This window comes from Neofelis nebulosa, chromosome 3 (assembly GCF_028018385.1).
Source record: "Neofelis nebulosa isolate mNeoNeb1 chromosome 3, mNeoNeb1.pri, whole genome shotgun sequence".
Taxonomy (NCBI): domain Eukaryota; kingdom Metazoa; phylum Chordata; class Mammalia; order Carnivora; family Felidae; genus Neofelis; species Neofelis nebulosa.
Window position 1 is genome coordinate 87,325,930 of NC_080784.1, and position 13,138 is coordinate 87,339,067.

Consider the following 13,138-nt stretch of genomic DNA (forward strand, 5'->3'; position numbering starts at 1 on the left):
ATTATTTAAAGAAAAGAATTTCAAAGCACTGCATTTCCTCAATACCTTTCAGCAACAAGATTCTTCTTTCCTGTATAATTTATTTCCTGGTCCATGGTAGTGTTCAACAATAAATCATTGATGAGGGCATGAAAAAAAATGAAGAAAAAAAAAGGAAAGAAAGAAATGACAAAGTCTCCCTTGACCTCCTATGGTCAGGATGTGCAATGACCTTGTCTCAGGGTTTTATAATCTGAAAAAACCCAGCCAATCCAAACCATTGCTTGAGAAATCAAAAGCATATTTTGTGTACTTCTTTTTGCAATTATGCTGCTTTTTGGAAACATAAATCCTCTGGAAAAAAAAGTGATCATGCAATTCCATGGCAGGTTGACCATGTATGAGAAAATATGTACTTATATTATCGACTGTAACTGTTTGTAACTTAACAACTGAGGCCCGGGCTCTCATCTGATTTTCAAAGCTAGGCAGGATAGGGCAAAAATCTTACCAGAAGAAAATTCTTAGGCTTCTGACCTCACTCCAGCAGGAAACAGTGTTGGGGACAGAGTTCTAGGAGGCACTCAACATGAATCTCTCTGGAGCCAACATCCAGCACAACTGCCATCTCTGAGGAAAGCTATGGTTATAAGCTTGACCTGCTCTAGTAAATAAAAAGGTTATGAGATCGTAAGTAGCAGTGACGAGTTGGTTGGATTGAATATTTTTGAAGCCTATCACTATAGAAGTGTCAGAGAGAAGATACTTTAAAATCTCACATACTCCACCCCTGCTGACTCTGCAGAGATGAATGGAAGATGGATTACTTTTTAGCTGAAAGGCCCTAGGAAGGAAATTTTAATACCTTACTCTTTTAGAACTTACTAGAAGTAAAAAGGAAAGAACAGCAGAGTTCTGTACACTGTGCATTCCTCATCAGATGCATTAATCCTCCTCACCTGCGACTTCACCTGTGCTCCCATCTGGAAAGCCTCTGTTAGTTTTCCATCATTCTCCATCTCCAGTTCCACTGTTGGGTGATGGCTGCCCTTCTCCCTGGACCAAAACCTAAGAACCCTTACTTTTTTTTGTAAGCCTGGCTCATCACACAAATGTCCTTTCCTCAGGCCCCAGTTTTTTCAGGTGTGTGTAATATAAGAAGATGGCTGCCCAAACCAACCAGCTCCTCAGGCTTGATCCATTGATAAAAATGTCACTGCCATTAGAGAGGTGCCAGCTCTCTGTCTTCAGGTGGTGGCTTATTCCAGAAGAAGGCTGCCTTGCGCCTAGATACGGTGTGTTTGAGGACAGAAGTGAAGAGTATCTCATTTGAAAACACCAAGTTAATCCATTTCCTTAAAACCACTTAGACACTAAAGGGCAAAAGCAGAATTCCCACTCGCACTGTTGGCATTTTTTGCCTCAGAACGATTCCTTTTCGGTCAACAAAGTGAGTGCTTTACAGGGCCTGGGCTTGGCTTGAATAGCACAAGAGAGACCAAAATATCTTCCATCAGAACCTTCCCGGCACAGATAGTCCTCCACCTACAGGCTCGGTAGGCCTTAGTTCCTTCCTCACCCCAAATGCCCAGCATGACTACCAGGCCTTCTCTTCAGTGCCATTCTGAGCCTCTGCCAACATCGAATGATGAGGCTGACATTGATTAGTGCTGCTTATTCATGTGCTGTGCTTTCCGAGGCGGGGCCAGGTGCTGCCAAGCACCTGGAAGAGAAGCCCGGTTCTGACTGCTATTGCCTCTGCTTTCTAAAGAAATCTGTACAGTGCCAGCGAGTGTGCAGATGCAGGCTTTAGCTTGCCTCCCCACTCTCCCAAGGAGAGGTGAGGAAGCTGGAGCAGGAAGAAGGGAGGGAGGGAGGTCAGGTAGAACTATCAGGCCTCTCTGATCCTCCAGCTCTCTCTCTCTATGAAACAATTCTGGTTCTTTGCTAATGAAGCTTTAGTCACTGGGAGAATTATGCAGTCAGAGAGTTTTGCTCACAAATATGGCAGAGAAGCTATGCTCACCAAACCTGTTGCCTTTTTCTCCTAGACCCACAGCTAGATGACATTTCCCCGCCCTCTTCGATTAAATGGTGCCTAATTCATGTGATGAGTTCTGGCCAGTGAAAAATGAGAGGAAGTAATGTGTAGTACCTCCAAGGCAGGCCCATAAGACCTCCTGCATAATCCTGCATGCCCTCTCATCCCCATTAGTAGGCTCAGGGTCACCCAGGGGGAGCTTGGGAACCATGCATTAAAGATAGAAAATAGGTCCCCACATGACTGGGGGGAACAATAGACTGTGGAGTGAAAAATCACCTTCAATGTGTTAAGGCCTGAAGACCTTGAGGTTGTTGTTACAGCAGCTGGCCTTCCTTACCCTGACTGATATGACCATCTCCTTCCTCACCAATCTTAAAATTCTGTGGCTGCTGCTCTCAATTTTTTATATCAGAAATAAAGTCTCCAAACTAATATATCTTTAAAAAGGCAAACAGGGGCACCTGGGTGGCCCAGTTGGTTGAGCATCCAACTCTTGATTTTAGCTCAGGTCTTGATCTCACGGGCATGGTTTCAAGCCCTGCATTGGGCTCCGTGCTGGGTGTGAAGCCTACTTAAAAAAAAAAATACAACATTTTCATTAAAAAAAACAAAAAAGGCAAAAGACGTTGTAATTTTAAGAGCGGTATTCAAATCCTTTGGTCTTAGAATTCGTTTGTATCCAGTACCGCTCAGAGTAAGTAAATTTCATGAGAAAGCTTTGGTATTTCTAGTTTAATCACAGATGGAAGCTACAGTAATATTTGTTGATGTGGAGTCTAACCTGTATCCTATTTAGCTTCTAGCTCCAAGAAATTCCCACTGACAGCTGAAGAGTTTTAATTCCTTGAAAGGGAAAAATGAGAAAAGAAAAAAAAAAAAAAAGGAAAAGTGTGGGGGCAATTATGAACTGGCTTCTTTTATCCTCATAAATTCATGTGACTTCTGAGTTGGTATTTAACATTACATTTGTCTGTATAAATTCCTTGCAGACAAGGCATTTATATACCTCACAATGGCTAGCACAGTATTTTATAGTTTAATGAATATTTTAGAATAAAATTAGTCTGTCCACCTTTTTCTTGCATTCCTTGGACTTCCCTGTCTTCAGTCATTTTGCATTTTTGGCCTCAAGAAAAGGATAACATAATGGAAATTAGAGAAAAGAGGAATACATGATTAGCTATGGGGAGGATGGGAGGTAGAAGAAAGCCCAAAGGACTTAGAGGCTGGTGGGTCCCTGAGATACATTTATGTGTCCCTTTTCCAGAATTCAGCATGGGGTGGGACTGGGGAGGAAGGACAGAAGCCCTCTTTTCCCACCTTGGTCTGTTCAGCCTAGAGAAAGAAGGGACCTGCATTCCAGGTTCCCAGCTAGAGCTCAGGAAGCAACATGATCCCATAAATTAATGTTGTTCTCATGCCCCAGCATGGTGTGGGGCACTGGTAGGATTATGTTAGTGGTAAAAAAAAAAAAAAATGGGGAAAGATTCTGGACAGCCTTTTGGAGATTTCTGAGGCTGAGAATTTTGTGGCAAAAGCAGTGAACACCTTATACCCAAGAGGTCCTGGAAGTAGCTGAGAGAGAGCTGGATATGGAGGAGTCTCAGGGTCAGGAATAAGGGATGAGTCAGCAGCCACCTGGTGAACCAATAACGGAAGACCAGATGGCAAGGTGGACACCTCGGGGGAGGCCAGCATGGATGGTGAATGATCCCGAGGACCAGATGTCCCCTACAGTACATGGCACTATGTAAGCCTCCAAAATGTAGACGCAATCCAGGGAAGGGTGGGAAGGGAGAAGCCAAATTAATTGAAATTAAATTTCTGCCACCCCAGAGGAATGGAGGCTTCAAACGAAAAAAAACAAAACAAAAAAAAAAACAAAAAAAAAAAACCCAAAGAATTAGGTTTCTGACACACCTGATTCTGTGGAAGGAAACTGATACCTGTTAAACATGTGATCCAAGAAACAGACCTTAAAGAGGCAAAAGGATGTAACTAGTATTGTGATTTCAGAAAAAAAGAAAGTCTTATTCTCTCCCCTCTGTGCTGGTGTGTGAATTTCCACCATCCCAGTATTTCTCCCCCTTCAATTTAACATTTTCCTCTTAAAATACACATGCTGTTGAGAGATATTAACCTTTTTCCTTGGTCACGTATTCCTTAATGTGAATCAGTTTATCCTGTATTTTTCTGAAGGCAGAGTACCAGTGAGGAATGTTTCCCAGATAAGAGGTGGAGAGAGAAACAGGGTGAGGGACGCACAGAGAGAAAGGAGGGCTGTGGGAGGGCAGGAGAGAATGAATGAACCAAGGGCAAAATAATGTGCAAAAAAGAAAGAGGACTTTGCCTACCTCGTAATGTTGGGTAGGAACAGCCATAAAGGTAGAGCTAACTCTGTGTTATTACAAACGGCCCTGCTTCTCCTCACGCTAGCTGCCCTTCCCGGGAAGGTGCGGCACTTTCTGTGATGCGTCTCTTAGTGCTGTGTGGGCCAGGGCAGCAGATACCAATCCGTGCTCATGTAGAGTCACCAGACCTCATTCCCTCTACATATCTCACAGAACCTTACAAATGAATGAATTCATTAAGCCCGACCGTACATCTGCAAGACAAGGCCTATTAAATCAATTAAGCATTGATAAATACCATTTCAGTATAGACATGGTGTTCCTAACAGGTAGAAAATATGATTCAGAAAAGTCCCAGGGCTTGTGAAATAATGGCTTTCTCTTGAGGAGTTAAATCAGCCTTTTGTGTGATGAGGCTGCAGCAGGGACGGAGCATATAAAGCAGGTGTTCGCTGTGACAGGAATCTGAAAAGTTAAGCCAGGGGAGAAACAGGTAAATACAAGTGAAGGTAAGACCTAAATCCCACAGCAAGGCCAGTGACAGGGAGAGTCACTCAGCACCACAGAAAGATACTATTAAGAAGGGAGAAAACAATGCCCAGTCCTTTGTGTACAAGGATAGTGAATTATTAGTTGTTTTTTCCCCCTCATCATGACCTTGTGATATTGAGTAGCCTCCCTTCAGACAATCAGTGTCGACATCAGCTACATGCTCAGATCAATAGACATTTCATAAGATGTTGGGAAACTGTGTTCTCAGAGGCAAAGCAGGCATCCTGCGTACCTTGTCAGCCCGCCATGTCACCTGCTTTGCTGAGAGATTAGGATGTGGAAAAGGGTCAGCGTCCTTCAGCGGCATCAGTGAGAGAGGCTTTTCCACTGCATTTCAAGGATGAGCCAGTCTGCGGGTTATTTTCCACTAACCCAGGCACGTGGTCATTCATTAAATCTGGAAATAAATCATGCACAGGGCCCTGGGGGAACTGTATTTGTTTTGCATGGTTCTAATACAGCACATCCAGCTAGAAAAGACAGCCGCTCCACACTTACCAGTTCTGAGAAAATAAATTGTTGCTTATTTTCAGCCTCTCTGCCCTAAGAGATTGCCCATTGCTGGTTTGGGATTTCCAAACAGCATTTCTTAAAAAGAACGTGCTCATTAAGCCCATTTTGGATTTGATCCTGGTGAATATCCATGCCGGTGGGGGCTGTGAAGAATGCCCTGAGATGAGTGTGCCACAGTCAGAAACTGATTCACACCTAGGCAGGTGGAACTCCCCTGCCAGAGTTCACACAATGTGCCCAGAGCAGGCAGTCTGAATTTTCATTGTATTAGACTCACCCAAGAACCTGTTAAAATACATATTCCTGGGCTCGGATCCCAAAGATGCTGATTAAACAGGTCTGTGGCAGAGACCCAGGAATCTGCATCTTTGCAAACTCCTTAGGTGATTTTCCTGCACGTGCTCTTGTGACCACACTTTATGCCAAGCCCAGCCAGCAAGCAGTGCAACATGGAGGCCAGAGCAGTGTCTTTTCTCATCCTGGGTATAACTTTCTCTCCCTGCTGTTCTTGCTGACTCTCAGCCTTTGCCCTTAGGATCCTTCCTGCCTGGATTTATTCTGTCACTCTGTTGCCAGATCCCACTTGGCCAGCCCGACTCTGACCACTGACTCCTTCTGGAGAGCATGCGTCTGTGTGGCTTCAACCCCAGTGTGAGAGTGTGTGGCAGATGTCATGTTCACATGGGGTGGTGGTGTGCAGTGATAGTTAGGGCTTCAGCGATTTTTTTTTTTCACGGTCCAGGGCTCCAAGGTTACTTTTTTCTAGTACTTTATTCCTTACCTGCCAGCCAAAAGTACCAGACATAGGCTCCTACGAACTCCCACCCAGGAGAAACCTAAAGGGGAGGGATCCCCATCATTATATTATAAGCGTTTTCTTCAAGAAGGAAGGAAATATAATACTAAAATCTCCCAATTATCTGCATTAATGAAGAAAGCCATGGCACAGATAATCCAATTATTTTTCACTCTGATATTAATTGCATGGTTTCTTGACAGCGATATACTTCCTAACTGTGCCTTGTTTTTACTGGTATATGGCTGATATTTCCTAAGCCATATGCCGGCTGATTGCATGGGGAGATGGGAGTGTGTGGGATGGCCAGGGGAAGTTAGTGTGAAATTTGATTTCAAATGTATTATCATAACCACATTTATGCGCAGTGTACAAGCTCTCAAGTCACAGGGCCCAGACATTTGGACACAGAAAACCTTGGACAACAAATAATTGTAAAAGCGAGAACGTAGGTCAGTAGCTGCCTCTAGCTGTGTCCAGATCAACAGAAAAAGAAGCAAATGTGATACCAGGGTTGATATGGATGGCATCACCATTTCCGTACATTGTCAACATTTCCAGTCATGGGGTTTGGGGTACGATGGCTTCATATGGTCCCTTCCAACCTCGAAATTCCCTGAAACTAGAACTTCAAACCAATGGTCAGATGTGGGTCTAGAGATGAGGGTGACCCTTAATATAATCTCTATTAGCCCAAGAAACAGAACACAGCCACTAAAATTCCCTGCTGTCAGAATTTGGACTCATTTCCTCCAAGTTTTTAAACAGGAGAATCCAGCCAGTTGGTCAGCCAATTAATATGTACCCAGATGAACTCTCCAGGGCCCAGGTCCTTTCCTAGAAATGGGCTGGATAATTGGGTAATTAGATGGAGAACTGCATTCACGTGAGCAGGGAACTTTTCTGCTTATGTACACACCGAAGCAATAATACCTTAGGAATCACTTAGGTTTCATGTTGGCTTCAGGTGTTTCCATGGCAGGTAAAGTAAGAACTGCTTGGCAGGTTACTTCCTCCTCCTCAGTACCTTTCCTTGATGTTGACACTGCCTTATTCTCCTGTTTATAGATGGAGAGAATCGCTGAAAGTTGGAGTGAGATGGGCATTCCAAGTGGGTTGACCTTGCCTGATACATCTGCAGTATATGTCTGAGACTGCCACCCTCAGCATTGCTTGGTGCTTTGGAAGCCATGGAAGCCACACCTGCCAGTGTGGGTTTTAGACTCTGGTTATAAGTGCCTGTTTTTTTTTTTTTTAAGTATTTGTGATCCTAAAGGGTCTTCTTTGACTTCTTCCCAACTTGATGAAAAGGTTAGAAAATTATGACTGAATAGGGGAAAGCTAAGTTAGAAGCTAGTTCCCAGGGACCCTCACCCTAACTTTTCTGCTGCATGGTTAGTTTCTCCTTCCTTTCTGAAGAGAGTGCCCAGAGGCTGTCTGTGCTTTGCTCTCCTCTTGGGAGTTGTCCCCATCAATCCCATAGGAGGGGTTGTTCACCCATCATGGCAGCCATGGAGGCACATGACTCAGTTCTCCTTTGAAGAGAACTTGCTGGGCTGTTGGGGTGAAGGGACTAGCTGACTGACAGCTTCTAGCTCCTGCACCTTTGGATCCACTGGATTTCCATTGATTGCTCCCATTCCATTTCCATTGATTGCTCCCAATCAATGACAGAGAATTGTCGGGTTACTAACCCATTCCTCCTAAATGTGGAATTATCTAAGGGGAAGTTCTGACTCAGGGCCTTCCCATTGACTTGGCCAAGACTTACTTAGAACCCCACTGGGGTCAATAACTCTTCCAACTCAACTCTTCCTTCCGTGTCTTCTTTCATGGATGTCAGGCCTGCATCGAGTCTAGACTCTTCTGCATATTCTTATTTCCCTTTTATTTTTTATGAGTGTTTACTGCAATAAATATCTTGTATATCTAATGCTGTGTGGGTGTCTGCTGCTTGAAAGACAGAGGAGATACCAGGAGTGTTCTGAGTAAGCTGGTATTAAGGTGGGTTTTGGAACTGGGCTGCCCACAACCTGGCTGACCAGAAAGACCTCATCCTGAGTGGTGTATAGGAGACAGATACTCCCTGGCACAAGGTGGCAACTTAACTGTTGAAGATTTCATGTGTGGTTGCCCCTGGGAAAACATTCTGGTGAGGGAGAATGCTTTTGCCTGTGTGATGATTAAGACATCTGAAAGATATGTGGGGGAACATGGCTTACAAGGACAGGTGAATTTACTGGTTGCTACTAAGTTGTACTGGTGGGCTCCAGGGGAGTATGAAGAAACCAAGTACAGTTAACATACAGACAAAAGCTAAGTGTGGGAGCCAGGGGCCTTTCTGGTAGTTTATAAAGAGGCTTTTATCTCATGCAGTGGAAGAGCAGACACAGTTGAGGAGCAAATTCAGAATCTGATAGGATTGCAAAGCCAAAGTGATGTTTACATACTCAGCCAAGACAGATCTTTTATGGGATCAAGGCCCTGGTTGAGAAAACACAAGACCTTAAACACTGAGTCAGGGGCATCTGGGTGGATGTTCTCAAGAATTTGATTCCTCAGGTCCCTCCTAACCCTCAGAGCTCTTGTAGATGCCCCCCACCCCCAGAGTAAAAGACAGCATTTTTGTAATTCAGAAAGATACCGTAGGGTTCTTTCCTCAGCAAGGTACCAAGTACCCCTGTCCCCCAACCCAGGAGCTATCGCATCTCTTATTCTGGCTGCCAGGCCAGTAATGAAGATTAAATTTCAGCATAATTCACCTGAGGACATATAGGGTTTGATAAGGAAAAATAGAGATTATATCTCAAAGGAGCTGAGAGAATCAGCTAGCATGAACCACCAGGAGCCAGAGAGGTACCCCTGGAATTAGATTTTGAATATGCTTGATCAAAATGGTTGAACATAAGACTGGAGGTAAAATGACAGCTAGCCAATGAGGGTACTGATTAATACCTACAGTCAGAAGAAGGCATGAATGGAGGAGCAGTAGCAGAGAGCACTCCAATAAAAAGTCATCACCATTTGCTTTATTTCCTGGACCTGAGAAGATTGTCAGATCTGATCCCATTCACTAAAGAGGTGGCCAGATCCCTAGGCAAAATGAGACTGCAATGCCATGGCAAGTATATACCATGATGATTCCCCTACTCCTCTCCAAAAGGGGCCTATACACACTGGGGAAATGAGTATACCCAAATATTTTGATGCTATCAGACACAGGTCTGAGTTGACATTGATGCCTAGAGAAGAGACCTGAAGTGTTATCGCAGCCTTCTGTTAGAGTTGGAGATCACAGAGCCAGGAAATAAAGTAAGTCCTGGCTAAAGCTTGGCTTCCAGTGTGTACTCTAGGTAGTCTTTGGATCCACCTAGTAGTCATGTCTCCAGTCCTTGAGTATATAATCAGAACTGATGCACGTGGCATTTGGTGTAACCCAAACATCGGATCCTTGGCATATTGGGTATGAGCTATTGAAGGCCAAGTGGAAGCCTCTGAAATTGCCCTCACTCTCCACCCTATCTCCAACTAAGATAGTAAATCAAAGGCAATACCATATTCTAGCAGTGGATATTTGTGCCCATTAAAGACTTCAAAGATACAGGGTGGTGGTCCCCAATATATCTGTGTTTAATTTGCCAGTCTGGCCCCATTCTCAAGTTGGGTCCTTGAGAATGATTATTTTCTACTGCAGACTTTGCCAAGTAGTAGTCCTGATAAAAGCTATTGTGCCACATGTGATTTCATTGCTAGAACAGATTAATATACTTCAGGTATACGGTACATAGCCACTGATTGGTTACTAAAAAACGATTTTGTTCTCGGGATTTTTTTAACTCAGTCACTCTCTGCCACAACATAGCCTCTGGGGATCTGGACCATCTGGACATTCTGCAGAATGTTACATTGATCCATTATGTTGATGACATCATGTTGATTGGGCAAGATGAGCAAGAGGTTGCTATACGCTGGAGGCCTTGGGAAGATATGTACATTGCAGAGGGTGTGATATAAGAAGAATCAGGGAGCTGCTACTCAGTGAAGTATGTAGGGGTCCAGGATATCCCTGCTAAAGAGGTCTCTTTGGCCCCTTCTGAAGATAGCACTTTCCATACTTGGGAATACTGTTCCAGCCCATATACCAGATGACACAGATGACTTCCAGTTTCCAATGGGGCTTTGAGTAGGAATGGGTTCTTCAGCAGCTCTAGCCTGCCTGACCATTTGCACCATACGATTCAACAGACTCTATGGTATTGAAAGAGTCAGCGATAGAAAAATATATAGCATGGAATTAATGGCAAATCCCAGTGAGAAACAATAATGCAGGTCTCTGGGATTCTAGAGAAAGGCCATGCTATGTACAACAAAATTATGTCTTTTGAGAAAGCTCCTGGCATATTTTTGGGCATGTTTCTGATGGAAAGCTAAACCATGAGGCATTGCATGACTATGTAGCTAGACTATCTATTGTGATCTAGGTTCTGTTGGAACTGCCAAGTCATGAAATCAGATAGGCTCAGAAGTAATTTGTTGTAAGATGGAAATGAGTGGAACCAGAAGCATAAGGAGGTTGCATGAGCAGGGAGCCCAGACCCCTTTGTCACCTATTGTGGTTGCATCAGTGCCGCACATGTTGCCAAGGGAGTGCCTCATATGACCAGTTGAAGGAAGAGAGAGAAAGTCCAAACTTGACTAATGAGTGGTATGTCAGCTTGCCAAAAACAAGTTATCCTGCCATAGTTGTATTGAGGCTAGCAGAAGATGTGGTCAAAGAACTTTCCTTTTTTTTTTTTTTATTTTTGAGAGAGAGAGAGAGAGAGAGAGAGAGAGAGAGAATAAGCAGGGTAAGGGTAGAGAGAGAGAACCTTAAGCAGACTCCATGCTCAGTTCAGAGCCCGACATGGGGCTTGATCCCACAACCCTGGGATCATGACCTGAGTCGGACGCTTAACCTATTGAGCCACCCAGGCGCCCAGGATGCAAAGAACTTTCTTACTGAGCACAATAGCAGTAGCCAGGGTATCAGTGTTCTGTTTTGTTTTTGTTAATTTTATTTGTCTTGTTTTGTTTACAGCAGTTACCTGAGTTCCAATTCCTATAAGGTAGTGTAAAGAATGCTAAGTGACATGCACATATAGTAGGTTCCATTATAGGAGAGAAACTTTGAACTTATGAAACCCAAATCTTCTACAATGGATAATAAGTATGCCTGCTTTTTGCTCTGGAGGGAGACACTATCTCTGTTTTCTAAGGCCAATCACTATACAAACATCCTGGAGAAGATGATCTAGAAAAAAGGTAGTCAGTGCCTCTCCTTGCAAACATACAGAAATAAGAGATTCGTGAGAATTGTCTCTTGCATGGCTCAATATGGGACACAAGCTAAAAATGAATGGCAGCTGTATTACAGCCATATTCACAGGGTAACCTTGAAAGACAAGAGCAAAGTAAAAGCTTCCCAATGGGCAGATCAGTGAGCATTGTACCTGATCATCCATTTTGTGAGAGAGAGAATGAGGTGAGAATGTATGGTTGACCCTTGAACAATGCAGGGGTTAGGGGCACCAAACCCCAGTGCAATTGAAAATCTGCATATAACTTTTGACTCCCCCCAAACTTAACTTTTAATAGCCTGTTATTGATCAGAAACTTTATCAATAACAAACAGTTGATTAATACATATTTTATATGTTGTATGTATTTTATACTGTATCCTTACAATAAACTAAACTAAAGAAAAGAAGGTGTTATTCAGTAGATCATAAGGAAGAGAAAATACATTTATAGTCCTATACTGTATTAAAAAAATATCTGCATGTAAGTAGACCTGAACAGTCCAAACTCATGTTGTTCAAGGATTAACTGTACAGAGATTCCTGGGCTCCAGGGCCTGGGAGTGAAAGAACTGGAAGATTGGTGAGGAGTCCTGCGGTAGAGGCATGTGGATGGACATAGGGAGTTGAGCATGAAGTGTCAAGATTGTTGTATCACACTTTAATACACACTAAAAAAGCATCCTCACAGAAAAGGTACAGAGTAACCATGTAAACAAAATGACTTGGCCAGTTGATATTAGTTAGGCATTCTTTGTCATGAGCTGTCTCAGAACTGGCATAATGGACACATTAAAGGAATGGCCACAAGGACAGAGGTGGAGACCATGGATGGACCCAGCAGGACTGGCTTCCACTTAATGGGGCTGCCTTTGGAATGCCCAGCCTGTCAGTAGCAAAGATCAATATTGAGTCCCTGATGTGGCACTCCTCATGGAGACCACTGGGCCATGTGGTGACAAGTCACCTACATTGGGCCTCTCCGATCTTTGAAGGATTAGCAGCTCTTCTTCACTGGGATAGAGACCTTTCTCAAAATGAGTTTGGGTTTCCTGCCCACAGAGCCTCAACCAGCACACTATCCAGGGGTTTGTAGTATGTTTGATCCATAGTCTCAGAATCCCTAACAACACAGCATCCAACAGAGGACCCATTTCACTTTGAAGAAAATAAGGGAGTGGACCCATGGGATCACTCATTGTATCACACACCACATCATCCAGAGTCTGCCAGTCCCAATGACTTACTGCCTCAATTTTGCTTCCTGTTCCCACCACTCTGAGCTCTGTGGGCTTAGTGTCCTGGTCCCCACAGGGCCACAGTCTTGCAAGGGGACACAGCAAGGCACATTCTATATGTGCTTGTTATGTGTGTCTATGGGACGTGTGAAAGATAATGCGTGTGTGTGTGGTAGTGGGTGTATGTGTTATGTGTGTGTTGTGTATGATCAGGTGTGTGGTACATGGCATGTATCTGTATGTGTTGTGTGTGTATGTGGAGGGGGGTGTTTCTATGTGTGTATTGTGCGTGCTATGTATAGGTGCACACGTATATATGTACATATATG

General features: G+C 43.7%; 1 long non-coding RNA gene across 1 annotated transcript in view; it reads left to right on the forward strand.

The window, feature by feature from the left end:
• LOC131507051 (uncharacterized) overlaps positions 1-7,853 on the forward strand; it is a 77,292-nt gene extending 69,439 nt beyond the window's left edge. The window contains exon 3 of the long non-coding RNA XR_009259295.1: positions 7,304-7,853. This is a non-coding gene — a long non-coding RNA (uncharacterized LOC131507051). The remainder of the gene's footprint in view (positions 1-7,303) is intronic.
• Positions 7,854-13,138: the final 5,285 nt, after the last annotated feature.